General features: G+C 44.6%; 1 protein-coding gene across 3 annotated transcripts in view; it reads left to right on the top strand.

The window, feature by feature from the left end:
• Positions 1-11,985: 11,985 nt before the first annotated feature.
• Positions 11,986-18,226, top strand: part of LOC140459797 (NACHT, LRR and PYD domains-containing protein 3-like) — a 57,761-nt gene continuing 51,520 nt past the window's right edge. For 2 of the 3 annotated variants that reach the window (XM_072554321.1, XM_072554323.1), the window contains exons 1-2: positions 12,014-12,307; positions 14,455-14,547. The gene's annotated coding sequence lies outside the window, so the exon portion shown is untranslated. Of the gene's footprint in view, positions 12,308-14,454; positions 14,548-18,226 lie in introns of all 3 variants that reach the window. The other variant, XM_072554322.1, reaches the window with a different exon arrangement.

Genomic DNA, 18,226 nt, shown 5'->3' with positions numbered 1-18,226 from the left:
CTCGGGAAAAAAGGGGGTGGGAAGAGGAAACGGATTTGAATTTGGGAAAGTGAAAGAATCACACCACACCAGGTTATAGTCCCACAGGTTTAGGTGGAAGGACACTGTACCTTCCTTTATCAGGTGATAGTGGAGGGCTCAATCCTAACACAGAATTTATAGCAAAAATTTACAGTGTGATGTAACTGAAATACATTGAAAAATCGATTGTTAAGCCTTTCATCTGTTAGAATACAGTGAGAGTTTCACTTCTTTCAAGTGTAAATCACAAACCCTTTTTAAAAAAATGTTGCATTCTCGGGTTAGCTGTTAACACTGGTGATAGCTAGACAATATGTTGAAGGTGTTGGCCCCCTGTGTTCTCTGTTTAGATTGATTCTAATCTAAAAAGTGAGATAACGGAGTTTTACATAAATTCATGCAGTTTTTGAGCTCAGAGTTCTACATGAATGCATGCAAAGTACTGTTAGAAACAAGTTTTAATAAAAATTAGACGAGACCACCAAAACTGGAAACAAGACTTCATTCTACGATCTTGCAAGAAAGGGCATCAAATGCAGAAGCAAATGAGCAATGAACATTCAAACTAGTGCACAGTTATACTTTTGAGCTGCGTGAGGTCACCTCTTCTGACTCCTACATGACCCAATCAACTTTATTCTCTTGCGATCTGGTCTTATTATTTCCCCCACTCTTCTCCAAGTTGGCGACCCTTCCCTCTGTAAGTGCTGAAATAAGGAAGATTCTGCTAAACTTGGATCTTGATGTTCCTTTCACTTTTGTCTGTTTTGCTTGTAACATCTTCCCATAAGTATATTCCATTCCTGAATATACATTTTAACAATGTGTCTTTTCTTGCCTAGTTTATGTGTTTCAGCTATCTCAGCTATTTTGCTGAGACTAAATTATTTAAACTATCATGATGAAAGAAATTATTTACGAGAATAATTATGCACTAAAGTTAGTACCCATTATACATTTCCCTAGTGCTTGCTGATTTAGTCATTGTCTGCCGCTGCCCTTTACACTCGATTTATCAGCACTATACTTAAGCTTATTATCACTACCTTTTTGCGAAAACAACACACTTCCCGATTTCTTTTCTTTTACCATTTGTTGTTTTTGAAATTTTATTTTCTGCCCTCTTTTCACCCGAAGGTGCAGAGGTCCACAATCTTGCCATTTCTGCCCTCCTAAGTCTGCCTTTTTTCAAACTCTAGAAGTAATCTGCCACTCTCTCTTTCTTGTGCGTGCGCTGTTGTCATGATCAACATTGATTGTTGTCCTCCTAAAGACATTACCAACTTACTCATTATCCACTTTAACATGTTAAATCCTATCGTTAGACCTACTATTATCAGTTATACATAAATGGCTAAATTAACTGGCCACTTTACCCAACCAGTCAGTCCCCAGTCACCCCATCCCCATCCCTCGTCTTTTCGAAGTTCATCCCCAATTTTTCTTATATTCTTTATCTTTTTCTTTACTATTTCTTCCTTTTCTTCCACTGTGGAAGAGGTGTCTGTGATGAAGGTACAGCATTCCTTACCAATCAGAGCACAGGTTCCCCCTTTTTTCGGCCAAGAGGTAGTCTAAAGCCATTCGATTCTGTAAAGTTGTTAGTCTTGTGGCAGCCATTTTGGTGGTTATGGCCAATATTTGTGACTGAGTTTCTCCCATTACGTCAACGGTTTCATTAATTAACTTCTCAAGGGCAGCCGCCAGTTTCTGTATTTCTACCCCTGCCCTTGCAGTGCCGTAATTTGGGAATAGTGTCCACGACGGACGATCTCCTTCAGAGACCTCTCAGGCCTTACATCTTACTCCCCCCTCCTTTCTCAGGTTGTGCTCATGTTTTTCTAATCAGAGGTGAGAAACTATATAAGCGAGGTAACAGCAGCCACTCCAGCCTTTTTGACTTTGAGGCAGCGTTTCATCAACATCATAACATGCATGCATTCCTATACATTCGGTTACGCGAATGTATTTTTCCCCGGGAATAAATGGATTGGCCTTCAGGCCGCATACCCAATATGTTCCGTTTAATATAAGGGGAACGATAGTGGCAGTGGCTTGGCTGGTGTAGACACAAGATGATTTTCCTAATTAGAAGGGTGCGGCGTTATTCTGATTACAGAAATAGGTGAGATTTACTGCTCCTTTCGGTGGGGAAACTCGATGGCCATCGATAGCCTGGGTTCTTGGGATTGGTCTAGGGAAGCATCCCGCAAAGTTATATACACCCCTGTCAAAACTCCACTTTGTATCATTTGAGCCCGAGTCAAATTGTTGTACATCGTACACTTCTCTTTTTGTGAGCAGTATTACCGAGGTAGGGATCCCAGATTCGCCATGGTGTGGGACCTCTGCACAGACCCAACAGTTGGCAAGTCCTTCTTGTTCAGTATAATTTTGGCATAGTGAAGTGAAGTGATTTTTCCCACCTCCTTGAACAGTTAATCCTACTAACATTATAATGCTATACCAGGACCCGCCCATCTCTGACCCCTGCCTACCGTCCTGTCTATCTGTCTTAATCTTTTAGGTACCAGGGAGAGGTGAGTCCACGCAGCCCTTACAATCAGTAACAATCAAACATTTAAAAAATCTTTTGTCTCAGTTCATTCCTTCTTTCTCAGCTTAACTTTCAGAGGGTTGCCTGTAGGATGAGCTTTCCACTCCACCGATGGGGCCTTCACAGGAACTTTAACACAAGTGTGATGACTCCACCCTTTCTCACAGTCCGGATAGCTGTCTCAGTAGTCAGGGGGGTTAGGAATGGTCCCTCCCAGCTCTGGTGCACTTTGATATCTTTCCAGGTCTTGATCAGGACCCAATCACCCGGTCGTATCCGATGTGCTGCAAACTCAAGTGTCTGTACCTAAGAATAGGTAATGAAGAGCCAAGTGCCACAATATAATTTTTCAAAAACTTGTCATTAAACTCAGCTGTAGGCACTTGTCTTTTCCCTCCCAGGAATGGTACCCCAAACATCATTTCATAAGGAGAAAGGCCGATATCTCGCCTTGGGGCACTCCGAATGCGTAATAGCGCAATAGGCAAACATTTGGTCCATGGTAATCGAGTGTCTAGAACTAGCTTGGATAATTGTTTCTTTAAGGTCTGATTCATTCGTTCCACCCATCCAGAGGAAGGTGGGTGCAAGGGGTGTGGAATTCCCAAGAGATCTCTAATCCTGCCATTACTCATTGTAGAATCGTGGAAGTAAAATGGCTACCTTGGTCTGAATCTATACTTTCCACTATTCCAAATCGTGGGATGATATGTTCAAGGAGGGTTTTCGCCACTCCTTTTGAGGTGGCCGATGACATTGGGAAAGCTTCCACCCACCCGGTTAGGTGGTCTACTAGGACCAACAGGTACTTCTGTTTTCCCACTGAGGGTAGTTCAGTGTAATCCACCTGTATACTTTGGCAGGGTCTCACCCCTGGGTTTCTCCCTCCTTTGGGCCCTTCCCTTGTTACTTTCTTATTGATCTTCTGACAAGTTGTACACCCTGTGCATTTCTGTTTTGCCAACGTATATATTCCCTTACATCCATATTTCCTTCATACTATGTCACACATAGTTTGGGAGCCCCAATGACTACCCTGGTGTAAAGTGGCTAAGGTGTTTCTCATGACCGGTTTACTCAACAATTCCCTCCCATCCAGGAGGATCCACCTTCCTTCGGTTGTGTTAGTGGCTCCTATTTCCCGGAATTCTTTTTCCTCTTCCTCTGTGTACACAGGGTTCACAGAAGAAGTGTCGACTAGGGGTGTAAGAATCTGCATCTTTGTTACTGTATGGTTCATAGCTGCCTCTTTGGCTGTCTCGTCTGCTAGTCTGTTTCCCCTTGTTCTAGAGTGTTCCCTTTCTGATGTTCGAGTATATGGACTATAGCTATTTCCTGGAGTAATTCCAAACTTTTCAATACTTGTCCTATCAACTCTTCGTGTACTAATTCCTTTCCCTGACCATTGATTAGTCCTCGTCCTTGCCATATTTTTCCGAAGGTATGGCCATCCTGTTAGCGTATTTAGAGTCGGTGTAAATTGTCCCATCTCGATTCTCTAAGTATTTTAAAGCTTGGTTTAATGCATACAGTTCACAAGTCTGGGCCGACCATGTGTTAGGCAGCCGGTCAGCTTCCACTGTTCAGTTCTCATCATCATCTACTACTGCAAATCCATTGTGTCTTTTCCTTCCACTACTCTCGATGACCCATCTATAAACCATCTGTCCCCATCATGTAAGGGGATATCTCTTTGGTCCTGTCTAACTTTGGTTTTATACTCGATGATGTTCTAGTTCTCGTTTGTCCAGAGGTTCTCCCTTCCATAGGAAGGTAGCTGGGTTTAGACAGGTGTCTGTTGCTAATACAAGGTCATCTCTCTCCATCAGGATGGCCGCATATTTTAAAATTCGCGAATCTGTCAACCACCTCCCTGCCTTTTGGTTTGACACAGTTCTGACTTGATGGGGGGTACTAACGACTAGCGCCCCTCCAAAAGTCAGTTTCCGGCTTTCCTCTACCGATATGGCAGTTGCTGTTACTGCCTGTATACATTCAGGCCATCCCCTCGAGACAGGGTCCAAGATCTTAGACAGGAAGGCTATGGGCTGCCTCCTTTCCCCTCTTTTCTGGGTTAACATTCCTCAGGCTGCTCCATCATTTACTGTCACAAAACGGTGAAATGATTTCTCTAGGGAAGGAAGGGCCAATACTGGAGCTTGTATTAGACTACGCTTCAACTCATGTAACCCTTCTTTCTCCTCTTCTGTCCAGTGCAGTCTTTCGTGTTCGGACTCTATCAGTTTATAATATAACCCCTTCATTTTCTGGGCGTATGCTTATATCCATAATCTACAATAGCCCACCAGCCCCAGGAACTTCCATAATTCTCGTTTTGTTGTCAGGAGGGGCAGTTCTACTATCTCTTGAACTCTCTCGGGGTTAATGTGCCTAGTTCCCTCGCTAATAAGGTGTCCTAAGTATTTCACCTCTTTCTCGACAGATTGCAATTTATTCTTAAACCCTGTTGCCCTACAAAATTTAACAGTCCATTGGTGGCCGAACTTACATCATTTTTCTTTCGTCCTGACACAAGTAGATCGTCCACATATTGCAACAGTGATGTCTCTTGAGGCATTTTGTATTGTTCCGGGACTTGTTCCAGTACTTGTCCTAATAGAGTTGGTGATTCTGTGAATCCCTGGGAAAGTACTGTCCATCGGAACTGTTGTTTTCTGCCAGTGTATGGGTTTTCCCATTCAAAAGCGAACATGTCACGGCTTTCTGGGGCTAAAGGACAAGCCCAGAATGCATCTTTTAAATCTACTACACTAAACCAGCGGTGGTCACACGGTATCTTACTCAAAAGAGTGTATGGATTGGGTACCACTGGGTGCCAATGTCCAGACCAGTTGGTTCACTGATCTGAGATCTTGTACCAATCGGTAAGTTCCATCTGGCTTCCGGGCGGGAAGTATTGGGGTTTTAAAGGGTGACATGCATGGTTCTAATAGTCCTTCTTTTACTAGGGAATCTATTACTGGTTGTAGACCATTGCGTCCCTCTAATGAAACTGGATATTGTTTAAGTCTTACTGCCTTATTCTCTTGGGACAGTGTAATTACGATGGTCGTTCCCAGCTCTTGCCCACACATTGGGATTTATCTGTTCTTCGTCACTAATCATTAGTTTATTTATCGTCACAGCTACTGAATTATTCTCCACTCCAATCTTCAAATTTAACAAAATGATCAAATCCCTACCCAAAAGATTGCTTCCAATGTCAGGAATATGTAATAGTTGTCCCATCACTTCTTCGCTATTTCCCCTTATTAGAGTCGAAGAAACCCTAAGACTCTTGTTAGTCAATTTAACACCGCTAGGTCTAAAACTTAGGGATGACCCGTATCCCATATCCACCAAAACTACTGCCTCCTCTCCTTCAGGTCCCACGTTTAAATTTATCAAGGGTTCTCCGTGGGTTTCAGGAGGAAGGAACCCCTGACTCCCTATTCTTTATCAAAAGTCATCAATGAAACTGCCTCTCTTTGTTAAACATAGAACATAGAACAATACAGCGCAGTACAGGCCCTTCGGCCCACGATGTTGCGCCGATCAAAGCCCACCTAACCTACACTAGCCCACTATCCTCCATATACCTATCCAATGCCCGCTTAAATACCCATAAAGAGGGAGAGTCCACCACTGCTACTGGCAGGGCATTCCATGAACTTACGACTCGCTGAGTGAAGAACCTAACATCAGTCCTATATCTACCCCCCCTTAATTTAAAGCTATGCCCCCTTGTAATAGCTGACTCCATAACGTGGAAAAAGGTTCTCACTGTCAACCCTATCTAACCCTCTAATCATCTTGTTGTCCGAGCTTTGGACATTGCCTTTTAAAATGCCCTCCTTTTCCGCAGTAATAACATCCTGCCTGTTGCCTTCTTTCTCTACACTCTGCTCTCTGTCTCTCTTGTCCTCCCCTGTTGTTTTCTGGTTCTAACCTTTTCTTCGTAATTTCCTCAACCACTGCAACCATTATTTTAGCGTTCTGCTTTTGTTTCTCGTCTTCTCTTTTCACATACACTTTCTGTGCCTCATGTTACGATTCTTCCATCTGTCTTTCACTTCCATCCATCTAATTTCTGTAACTTCTTTTGTATGTCCGGCCATGATTTAGTCACAAACTGGACCTTTAAAAGTCCCTGAGCTACCGGATCATCGGGATCCATTCCCGAATATTTTCTAGTGGCCCCTTTTAGTATCTGTAAGAATGCCGACGGGGTTTCATCTTTCTCCTGTCTCATTTCAAAGGCTTCCACAAAATTCTGAGATCTCGGTGCCACTTCCTTAATACCCAAAGTGACCAATTCTCGAAAGTCTCTCATTTCTCCCCAATGGTGTTCATCCACGTCCTTCCAATGGGGGTCCACATTGGGGAATTTGTTTTCGGCTGGTATTACTCCCTTACCCACCGGATGTCTCTTTTTCCCATTTCCTTAGAGCAGCTGTTCTCATCATACCCCTCTCTTCTCCTGAAAATAGCGTCCCGAGAATGCTCATCAGTTCACTCCACGTCTACAAACTCGGCCCCAAAGATTGATCCAACTGTTCTGCCAATCCTACGGGGTCTTCACTCAAACTTTTCATTTCTTTTTTAAAGGTTCTAACTTCACTACTAGTCAGTGGTGCATTAACATATCCGATTTCGCCGTTACCGACGGGTACTTCTCTAAGGGGATATATTTGTGCCGCTGCCCCGCCTATGTCCCCCTCGTCCCTCCTTTTCACTGTTGATTTGGTTTTATTCGGACTCACGGGGAAGTTTCTCTCCAGACCTTTTTCAAGTTCTTGTACGGGGAGGGGGCGCTGTTGGAGAGGGGGACGACAAAGAAGACGGACCATTATTGTCATTGTCGTAAGGGGGGAGGTAAACTTGAGAAAGGATCCCAATGGGAAACCTTTGATTTCTCATCACCTTCTTCTGTCTTTGACTTTTGCAAGACAAGGATTTTCAGACTCCCTGTCCAACAGGTGGCGTAGTCAGATTCTTTATGGGAGTACCTTTGTTTCTTATTTGCATATATATTTAACTCTTGACATAGCCAGTCCTCATCTGACCCATATTTAGGCCAAAAAATACTTGGAGGTTTAATGCTTTCCTTTGTCCAGACGAAACAACAACATTTTATCATTTGATTTTTATCCTTTCCTCGCGTCTGAGGATTGTACTTCCAATCTCTTAAAATCTTTCCTAAAGGACTGTCCATTGGGATGTGGTCCTCGGACGTCCCTCTCATGTCTCCTTCAACACTTAAACGACTATTCTTATTTCCCATTTTAATACTCAGCCATTCCTTTATGTAATTTAATTAACCTTACTGAGGTCCGGTGTCACTTTCTTCCACACCCACTTCAGGGTCCTGACCTTCGCGTGGGGGATTTCGCCTCTTAACAACCGGTCTCAGGCTAGGTGGTCAAATCAGGTAGACACCTTACTCGTCAGATTAATCTAGCCAATTAAATACTTTATTTTACATGTTGCCAATTCCCCGTACTTCTCGTACGTCCCCAACCACCAAGGCAATACTTAAAGGTCCATTTTCTTTACCTTGGTCAGTGCACAGAGTTACCTGGTCGTTTCAGTGCGTCCCGTCCCACGGCAATTCCTGGATATATCCACCTGGCAGTAATTACCGCTGCCTACCCTGGTCGACCAGATTCACCTAACCCGGTCGCCCAGAACCCCGGTCGCCCGGAACCCCAGTTCCCTGGATCCCCGGATATATCCAACTGGCAGCAAATACCGCTGCTGGTCACCCGGATATATCCACCTGGCAGCAACTACCGCTGCCCACCCCGGTCGCCCGGAACCCCGGATATATCCAACTGGCAGCAAATACCGCTGCCCACCCCGGTCGCCCGGATAAATCTTTTAAGACCTTTCTTACCTTGTGCACACAAGAGTCACCCGACCGAACCTGCCACGTCTGCCCGTCTTGTGTCCATGGTCTCTCAGTCCAGATCACGCTCGCCCAAGCCGCCGCAGCAAGGAGGGAAACTAGAGACCGCCAAAATCAGCGAGGTGCACCTTCTCTGTTTTCCCAAAAATGCCGAGCGACCGGAGCTTGGGATCCTGGGACGAGCCCCCAAATCTGTTAGAAACAAGTTTTAATAAAATTAGACGAGACCACCAAAACTGGAAACAAGACTATTTATTCTACGATTTTGCAAGAAAGAGCATCAAATGCAAAAGCAAATGAGCAATGAACATTCAAACTAGTGCACAGTTATACTTTTGAGCTGCGTGAGGTCACCTCTTCTGACTCCTACATGACCCAATCAACTTTATTCTCTGACTAACTTGCGATCTGGTCTTATTATTCCCCACCCCCACCTTCTCCAAGTTGGCGACCCTTCTCTCTGTAAGTGCTGACATAAGGAAGATTCTGCTAAACTTGGATCTTGATGTTCCTTTCACTTTTGTCTGTTTTGCTTGTAACATCTTCCATTGTTCATAGGGATATTCCATTCCTGAATATACATTTTAACAATGTGTCTTTTCTTGCCTAGTTTATGTGTTCCAGCTATTTTGCTGAGACTAAATTATTTAAACTATCATGATGAAAGAAATTATTTACTCGAATAATTATGCACTAAAGTTAGTACCCATTATACATTTCCCTTGTGCTTGCTGATTTAATCATTGTCTGCTGCTGCCCTTTACACTTGATTTATCAGCACTATACTTAAGCTTATTATCACTACCTTTTTGCGAAAACAACACACTTCCCCATTTCTTACAGTACAATGTAACCCTGCAAGTACAAATTCACCCCACAAAATATATGTGTGCTTGTGGGTCTTTGTCTGTCTGTGTGTGTATGTGTGTCCATCTGGGTTGGGGGTTGTGAGTGTGAGAAAGTGTATGTGTGTGTGTGTAGTGGGTGCAGAGTGTCTTAAGTCTGTGACGGGGTGCATGTGTGAGTGTGAGAGCGTGTGTGTAAGGATGTGTGTGGGTGTCTGTATGCGCGTTCTGTGTGTATGTGTGTCCGTGTGTATGTGTGTATAGGAGTGCCTGTGTGTGTGTGAGAGAGTGTGTGTGTAGGAGTATCTGTGTGTGTGTATAGTGCAATGGTGGTCACCTGTAATGTGACATGAACCCAAGGTCAAGGTTGAGGCCCTCCCTATGGGTACCGAACTTAGCTATCAGCCTCTGCTCGGCCACTTTTCTCTGCTGCCTGTCCCGAAGTCCACCTTGGAGGATGGTCACCCAAAGGTCCGAGGCTGAATGCCCTGAACCACTGAAGTGTTCCCCAACTGAGAGGGAACCCTCGTGTCTGTTGATTGTTGTGCGGTGCCCATTCATCCGTTGTCGTGGCCTTTGCTCGGTTTCCCCAATGTACCATGCCTCCAGGCATCCTTGCCTGCAACGTATAAGGTAGACAACGTTGGCTGAGTCATATGAGTACCTGCCATGTATAAAGTGGGAGGTGTCCCCTAGCATAATGGTGGTATCTATGTCCACACTCTGACACGTCTTGCAGCGTCTCCCGTGACAGGCACACACGCACAGACAGACAAAGACCCACATGCACACATATATTTTGTGGGATGAATTTGTACTTTCAGGGTTACATTGTACTTTGCTCAAAAACTGCATGCATTCATGTAGAACTCTGAGCTCAAAAACTGCATGAATTTATGTAAAACTCTGTTATCTCACTTTTTAGATTAGAATCAATCTAAACATCATGGCATAGACAGAGAACACAGGGGGCCAACACCTTCAATATATTGTTTAGCGATCACCATTGTTAACAGCTAACCTGAGAATGCAACATTTTAAAAAAAAAGGTTTTGTGATTTACACATGAAAGAAGTGAAACTATCACTGTATTCCAACAGATGAAAGGCATAACAGACAATCATTTTATCAATGTATAATTTTAGTTACGTCACACTGTAAATTTTTGCTATAAATTCTGTGTTAGGATTGAGCCCTCCACTATCACCTGATGAAGGACTGTCGCTCCGAAAGCTAGTGTGCTTCTAATTAAACCCGCTGGACTATAACCTGGTGTTGTGTGATTTTTAACTTTGTACACCCCAGTCCAATAGCGGCATCTCCAAATCTTGAATTTGGGAGGTCGGATTTGGAAACGGAGAACTGAGAGAACGTTGTGAGGAACTTGTTTTCCCTTTTGGTAGAGCGTTTACAGAAACAAAACCTGGTGTCGTGAATGCAAGTGGAGTGGCAGGAGGGGACGTGAAAAATATGTTTGTTTTTAAATGTAGAGGATAATGTTTGACTGGAGTTGCGCTGCCTGAGTGGGTGAGAACACAGAAGCGAGACTCTTTTCTTCAAATAGAAAGTTGGGCTGGGTTGGATCGAGTTAAAAATCACACAACACCAGTTGTTGTGGTTCTGTTCACCGAGTTGGGAATTTGTGTTGCAGACGTTTCGTCCCCTGTCTAGGTGACATCCTCAGTGCTTGGGAGCCTCCTGTGAAGCGGTTCTGTGATCTTTCCTCCTGCACTGAGGATTTCACCGAGACAGGGGACGAAACGTCTGCAACACAAATTCCCAGCTCGGCGAACAGAACCACAACAACGAGCACCCGAGCTACAAATCTTTTCACAAACTTTGAACACAACACCAGGTTATAACCCATTGGTTTATCTCAAACGACAAGCTTTGGGAGTGCTGCTCCTTCATAAGTTAGCTACTGGGGCAGGCTTTGCATTTGCAGAAACACTCTATTTTGTTTTTTCTAAAAAAAAACAGACAATCTGTAGGCACTCAGTACCTGCGATATTTAAAATATTCCAACTTTGGAGATAGAACCGGTCTGACTCCAGGTTGGGATACAGATAGAATCTAACCTCACACTTTCAATGCATTGTCTGAGCTGAGGTGTTACTTTATTTATACTGATAAAATCTTGTTATCTCGGGACTGAGATTTAAAATAAGTTGTGGGATTTACATATTAATCACTTGAAACCTGCACCCCCATTTGAAGTGATTAAATAGACCATTGGGGAAATAGACCTTGCTCCCACATTGCTGTAGGTTCGTCCAGGCTTGGACTGGGGTGCACAGAGTCAAAAATGAAGGAAGGTCGCTCCGAAAGCGAGTGTGCTTCCAAATTAAACCTGTTGGACTCGAACCTGGTGTTGTGTGATTTTTAACTTTGTTCCTCCAGACCAGCTGAGATATCAGTGATTCTGACTGGCATGGTCTTTGGGGAAGAGGACATTTCACCTCTTTAACCTGCTGCAGAAGCGCCATGTGTCACTTTTCGGCCCTCTCTGGGGGTGGGGGTCAAAGGTCAGGAACTGGCGCGGGGGCGCTCCGGGATTGGGGCGGGGCGGAGCCGCTGAAGGTCACGAGGACAAGGAGCCCGTCTGTCTATTGGACGCCGCTGATTGATAGATACCTGCACCAATGGCCGTCGGCGGCCGTGTTCGCGCATGCGCCGCTCCACCCCGAGCGGGATACGGAAGACGGTGCAAAATGCGGAAGGAAGGTCGGACGCTCCAAACTTGAACCAAAAGCAGAAGTTTCCGGATAATTTCCGGATGGTCTGGCACTACTCGGGCGGGGGGAAGGACAGCAGAGTGAACGTTTGAGTCCAGTGCCGCTTGTTCAGGCCTGTGGCGCTTGTTCAGGCCTGTGGCGCTTGTTCAGGCCTGTGGCGCTTGTTCAGGCCTGTGCCGCTTGTTCAGGCCTGTGGCGCTTGTTCAGGCCTGTGCCGCTGTCCCCTGCGGTTGTGTTGATGGTGAGGTTCCTGTTGATTGTGGAGTTGTTACAGTGCGGGCGGGCGGGGGGGGGGGGATGTGGTGTTACTCTCATGTTGTTATCCGACTGGTCCCTGACCTTCATCGATAGTGTTGAAGGGGAAGGAGCGCATTTGGCGCAAAGTGACAAAACTGACTGTGAGAAACCAAGCTCTCACACCTCAATAATTTCAGTCCGAGACAAAATCTGAATCAGCAGTGTCCTTTATTTTACACTTGCAAGTGGGTGAGATGTCCAGTACCTATAAGGTAGAGGACATACACACACCAAGTTCAATTCGTACATAATATTTATATGATTTGGTGTCTTTTATTTTACATTGCTCCTCCCCTGCTTACATCCTCCACTTCCCTAAGACCGGCCCCCATTGCCCCTGTTTATCTCTTGCCTTATCTGGCCTTGTCTGTGACAAAATGCTTGTTTCTGGCCTCACAAGGCAGTTTGACCTCATCCTGCTGTAGGTCATTGTTAGGCATATTCTTTCTTCATCATTATCTACCCCCCTCCATCTGTGCCTTTCCTGAGGCTGTTCTGATCCCTATGACCCTTTTAATTGGGCTTTGTTCCTGTGTTTTTGTAAAAGTGGGAAGTAGATGTTCAAACCTACTGTTTGTACAGGCGTATCTAGCTTAACTTCATCCCCTCACAACATCTTATCTATTTGCCTGTAATGTCTACCTTCTGACATACAGTTTTAGCTAATACAAAAACAATTATATATTTCCTCCACATCTTTTCCATTCTTGTTGACTCAGCTCGTGGCTAAAACAATTACACACTGGTGTGAGTTCATTTTACTTTGTAAAATGAAATTGCAGAATTGCAGAAGTAACATTAATTTACCTATATCCCACACTGACCAAAGTGAAAGAGGGAGCTGCTCCGACCTGTGCCAATCAACAAGCTTCAGGGGCCAACTTTCCTTGCATGCTGGGTCAATACAGCCTTCGGCTTCCTGATATTTCTCAAACGTACCCATTTCCTCTTGAGATGCTCTCGCCTCTACAACTCTTCCTGCATCAGATATTCACAACTCCATTCACAACCTCACAAGCCTATGGGGACGATGTCCCCCAGATTAGATTAGATTCCCTATAGTGTGGAAACAGGCCCTTCGGCCCAACAAGTCCACACCAACCCTCCAAAGAGGCCCGTTTCCCTACATTCACCCCTGACTAATGCACTTAACACTATGGGAAATTTAGCATAGCCAATTCACCTTACCCGTACATCTTTGGATTGTGGGAGGAAACGGGAGCACCTGGAGGAAACCCTTTCAGACACTGGGAGAATGTGCAATCTCAACACAGACAGTTGCCCCAGGTGGGAATTGAACCTGGGTGCTGTGAGGCAGCAGTGCTAACCACTGAGCCACTGTGCTGCCCTGAGAATCCTCCAAGTGGAAGTACTTCTCAACATCTACCCTTGGCAAGCCCCCTCTGATTTTTGTAGGTTGCAATAAGTTCGCTGCTCACTTTATTAAACTCTAATGAATTAAAGACCCAAACCATTAAGCCGCTCTTGTAAAACCACACGATACAGGAGCAGAAGGGGGCAACTCAGCCCATCAGGTCTGCACATGCCATTCAATGAAATCAGGTAGTTCAGAATGAAACTCTGTGCTTAATACATTTAGTAATGACTTATTGGTTCAAGACTATCGTCTTTCAATGGGATGAGTAACTATTATGTGAAGTAATAGCAAGAATTACTGGTGAGACTCCTTAAGTACTTTTCTGTGAGGCAGAATCATCTGTGACCGTGAGGAATTCTAGTCCTTTGGGTCATTGTTGCAGAGAGTGCCACTGGGTTCTAGTGGTGCAGAACCACAGGGTAGTAGCCAGTTCACAACTGAGCGTATCTGATGTATTATGAAGCTGGAGTAGGGCTATGGTATCAATGGTGTGAGCATCACAATGTCCTTTGGTGAGACAGTCCTTTGTAAGTGGATGCATGAGCTGGATAAAAATATGCTGGTGGCAACATTAATGGATTGATTGTAAATTGACTTTTCTCACACAGACTAACTGCCACAAATCTACCCGATGACTGACATACTTTGCCAAAAAATGGGCAAATTCAGCCCACTATTTCTGTCTAATCTTTCCATTATTATATTGATTACAGATCATCAGAATCTGGAAATGTCTGACACCCCAGTGGCTGGGGTTTCAAACAGGGGAGAAGACGCTGCAGCGTCATAAATGAGAAAGGAGACAGGTAGTTTCACCAAACTTTTGGAAGTATTTTTTTTCCTTGATCAAGGTTAGATTTTGTAACGTTGTTTGCAAGAAAAGATGTTTTAATCAATGAAAGAAGTCGTCGCTTGGTAAATAAAAGTGAAGTGCAAAATGAAAGTCATGCACTGACAAATCAGTGACTGTTGAATGTTGTCTAAAAATGTTCAAGTCGTTCAAAATATATTTAACATCTCAGAGGTATGAGACACTTTATTTGGTATGTGTATATGTAGAACTTGGACAGTATTATGCAGCTCAGTAATATATAGGGGTTCCAGGAACTGTCTATACTTAGAAACCACAAAGCTGTTTAACATCCTGTGGCAATGCATGGGCATGTATTGAAATATAAATTGACATCAAACCACCTCCAGAGGAGTAAACAGAGGTGGGGTACCATTTTTCCATTTTAGATTGTGATCTTTTGGCAAGTTTCATGCCACGTGTCCTGTCAGTAATTGTTGTTACTTTACTCAGATTGAAAATGTGTTGCTGGAAAAGCACAGCAGGTCAGGCAGCATCCAAGGAGCAGGAGAGTCGACGTTTCGGGCATGAGCCCTTCTTCCTGAAGGGCTCATGCCCGAAACGTCGATTCTCCTGCACCTTGGATGCTGCCTGACCTGCGCTTTTCCAGCAACACATTTTCAGCTCTGATCTGCAGTCCTCACTTTCCCCTCGAAGACTTTACTCAGATTGTCTTCTGCTCATCATTTTCGTCAGTTACGTGACTGACTACTTTCTCTTCCTGCATGTGCAATCCTGAGGCAGGAGAGGAGAAATTCCTGCCGCTGCTTGGACCTTCTGCTTTACAAGTTGCTGGCACTTATATTTGAAAGCCAGCTGCGTGACACTTCAGATCCTGCATCTCTGAACGATTTCACTCACTGACTTTGTAAGAAGCTGAAATATCTGCAACAGTGAAGCTGGCTCCCCACTGTGCAATGGAAGCTGGCGGTCCTGACGATGGAGTGGGAGAAAGGATAGCCAATGCCTGCTCAGCTGGTACAGGCACCAAACACAGCTGGCTTGGCCCGAGTTAGCTGCCCAGGGCAGTGCATCCTCCAAGGCCTGATGTCTTGAGTCAAGTGTGTGTGGTGTTGGAAAAGCACAGCAGGTCAGGCAGCTTCCAAGGAACAGGAGAGTCGACGTTTCCGCATAAGACCTTCATCAGGATTCCCAAAAGATCTGTTCTCCTGCTCCTTGGATACTACCTGATTTGCTGTACTTTTCCAGCACCACATTCTCTATTCTCTTCAGCATCTGTCCTCCTGACTGACTTCAAGGTTTGATGTAAGGCATAGCAGTGTAGGAGAGCCGTCAATGATCTTCTGCTCTTCACAAGAGTATGTGCCACAATCTTCTCTCTGCCACCTCACACTCATTCTAACTTTACTGCTGCACGCAGACCTCACCAATGCTCACCTACTATTGACCTAACTCTTCCAAGGAGCTGCTCCGCTCATCAGCTTTCACCCACTTCTGCCTCCCTGCCTACTCACCCTTCCTGATGTTTTTGCTAAAACACTATGCAATCCACAGAGGCTGGCAGTCTGTAAGTGCAAAGTGCGTGCTAAGAAATTGAGCTAAAGGCCATAGAATGCAAGCTGTGTTGATGTCTGAGATGACTGTACTTCCTTGTGTGCAAAGTGACATGGTTGGAGTTTTGAAGTCAAATTGTCCCTGAGCTCCAAATTGTTGTCCTGAAGGGCTGAATTGTGTTCTGTGTTGGTCTAGATCAGCCATGATGATGTCTGGTAGTTTGCCAGTGGAGACTTCAGTGAACGAAGGATCAAGAGGGATCCTGCTTCTGGAGCATGCAAGGCTATGTTGGTAAAGGGGCATTAAAATAGAGCTCTTCATCAGCTAACTGATGAGACACTGTATTTTCTCTGGAGAGTGGTGGAGAATTGAGTTTTCAAAAAATAAGGCTGGGGCAGGGGTTAGGATATAATTAAGTGCCAATACAAGAACATTCATCTCACTCATTAGTGAGATCCCAAACTCCCCATTGACTCATTAGTGGGAGATCAGAAATCTTTTCTGAGTCAAGAATCTGATTTTTTTTTTCGTTTAATGCCCTGTTTAACCTCTTCCTATTCCCACTCCTTGAGTGCCTGAGATCCGCACAACTTGAGAAGGTAAAGAAATGTCAGCAAAATCTGCTTTGTTAAATTTGTTTGGACAGACTTGAGCAAACAAATGGGTGACAGGTCAGTTATCAACTGGGTTTTGCATTCCAGCAGTTAATGAAGTTGAGAAGGAACAAGATAAGGCAAATCAGATGAACAAAAATGTTTTTTGGGGTAGATTTATAAAAAAAAATTGTTTTAATTCTCTTCTGTGATGATAAAAGAGACAATATTGGTGTAATAGCCTATGCTGTGGATCTATTGCTGCCTCTTTTAATAGCATTGTTGCGTGGAGATTGTCCACAAGGACATCTGGCACCCTATCTTCTCAGAATATGGTGTTGTTTCCTCTTCAAAGGTGGAAGATGAACTGTGTGAGTCGCTGGCCTCCTTATTATCACCTTACCTGGATAAGAGAAAGGAGGCAAATTTAGTTGTGAAAATCAGCAAAATTTGGTTCAGAGTTGGCAGTGACAGTCGAGAGAGCATTGGAGCACAGCAAAATGAGGCTCACTCTTGTTGGTGGAGGTCTTGGCGCCCTCATGAACAATTGTCTTGCTCCAGACAACAGCAGTGTGTTCTCCTCTCGCATTGCGAGGGGGCTATCCTCTGCCAGCTTGCTGATGGTCTCTCATAATCAAGTGGATACTGTGTCATTGTAGGGAGGCACTGAGTATGAGGGAACAGGATAGGAGAACACTTAGTGGTGATATAAAACATTGTGTGGTGTTCCCAGTAACTGAACAGAAAGTACCTAAGGTAAGAAGAGGGTGAGGTGTGAGAGCCATTCATGCAATAGTGAAGGTTGTAGCCCATGAGCAGTGGGTGTTGGTGGTCTTGTGTGTGTTAACACAAAGTAGTGAACGTCTTCTCGCAGAAGCGAGTAGATGATTAAAGTACCCAACAAGGGATCGTGGTGTAAGGTTCAGTGAAATAGGAGTTGATGGGAAGGGTGAGGGCAGTAACAAATTAAAAATGCTACATATGAATGCACGAAGCATTGGAAATAAGATGGGTGAGCTTGAGGCTCTTTTGGAAATTGGCAGATACGATATTGTGGGGATAACTGAGATGTGGCTTCATGGGGACAGGGCCTGGGAAACGAATATCCAAGGCTACACGTGCTATCGTAAGGACAGACTGACGGGCAGAGGGGGTGGGGTGGCCTTGTTGGTAAGGGAGTATTCAGTCCCTTGTATGGGGGGGACCTAGAATCGGGGGATATCGAGTCAGTATGGATGGAGCTGAGAAATTCTAAGGGTAAAAAGACCCTCTTGAGAGTCATCTACAGGCCCCCAAACAGTAGTCTGGATGTCGGATGTAAGTTGAATCAGGAGCTGAAATTGGCCTGTCGCAAAGATGTTACTACAGTTGTTATGGGGGATTTCAACATGCAGGTAGACTGGGAGAATCAGGATGGTATTGGACCTCCAGAAAGAGACTTTGTGGAGTGCCTCAGAGATGGATTCTTAGAGCAGCTGGTGCTGGAGCCGACCAGGGAGAAGACAATTCTGGATCTGGTATTGTGTA

The sequence above is a fragment of the Chiloscyllium punctatum genome, chromosome 35, assembly GCF_047496795.1.
Source record: "Chiloscyllium punctatum isolate Juve2018m chromosome 35, sChiPun1.3, whole genome shotgun sequence".
Classification (NCBI taxonomy): Eukaryota; Metazoa; Chordata; class Chondrichthyes; order Orectolobiformes; family Hemiscylliidae; genus Chiloscyllium; species Chiloscyllium punctatum.
The sequence above is the reverse complement of the archived record's forward strand: the minus strand, read 5'-3'. Positions and strand labels throughout refer to the sequence as shown.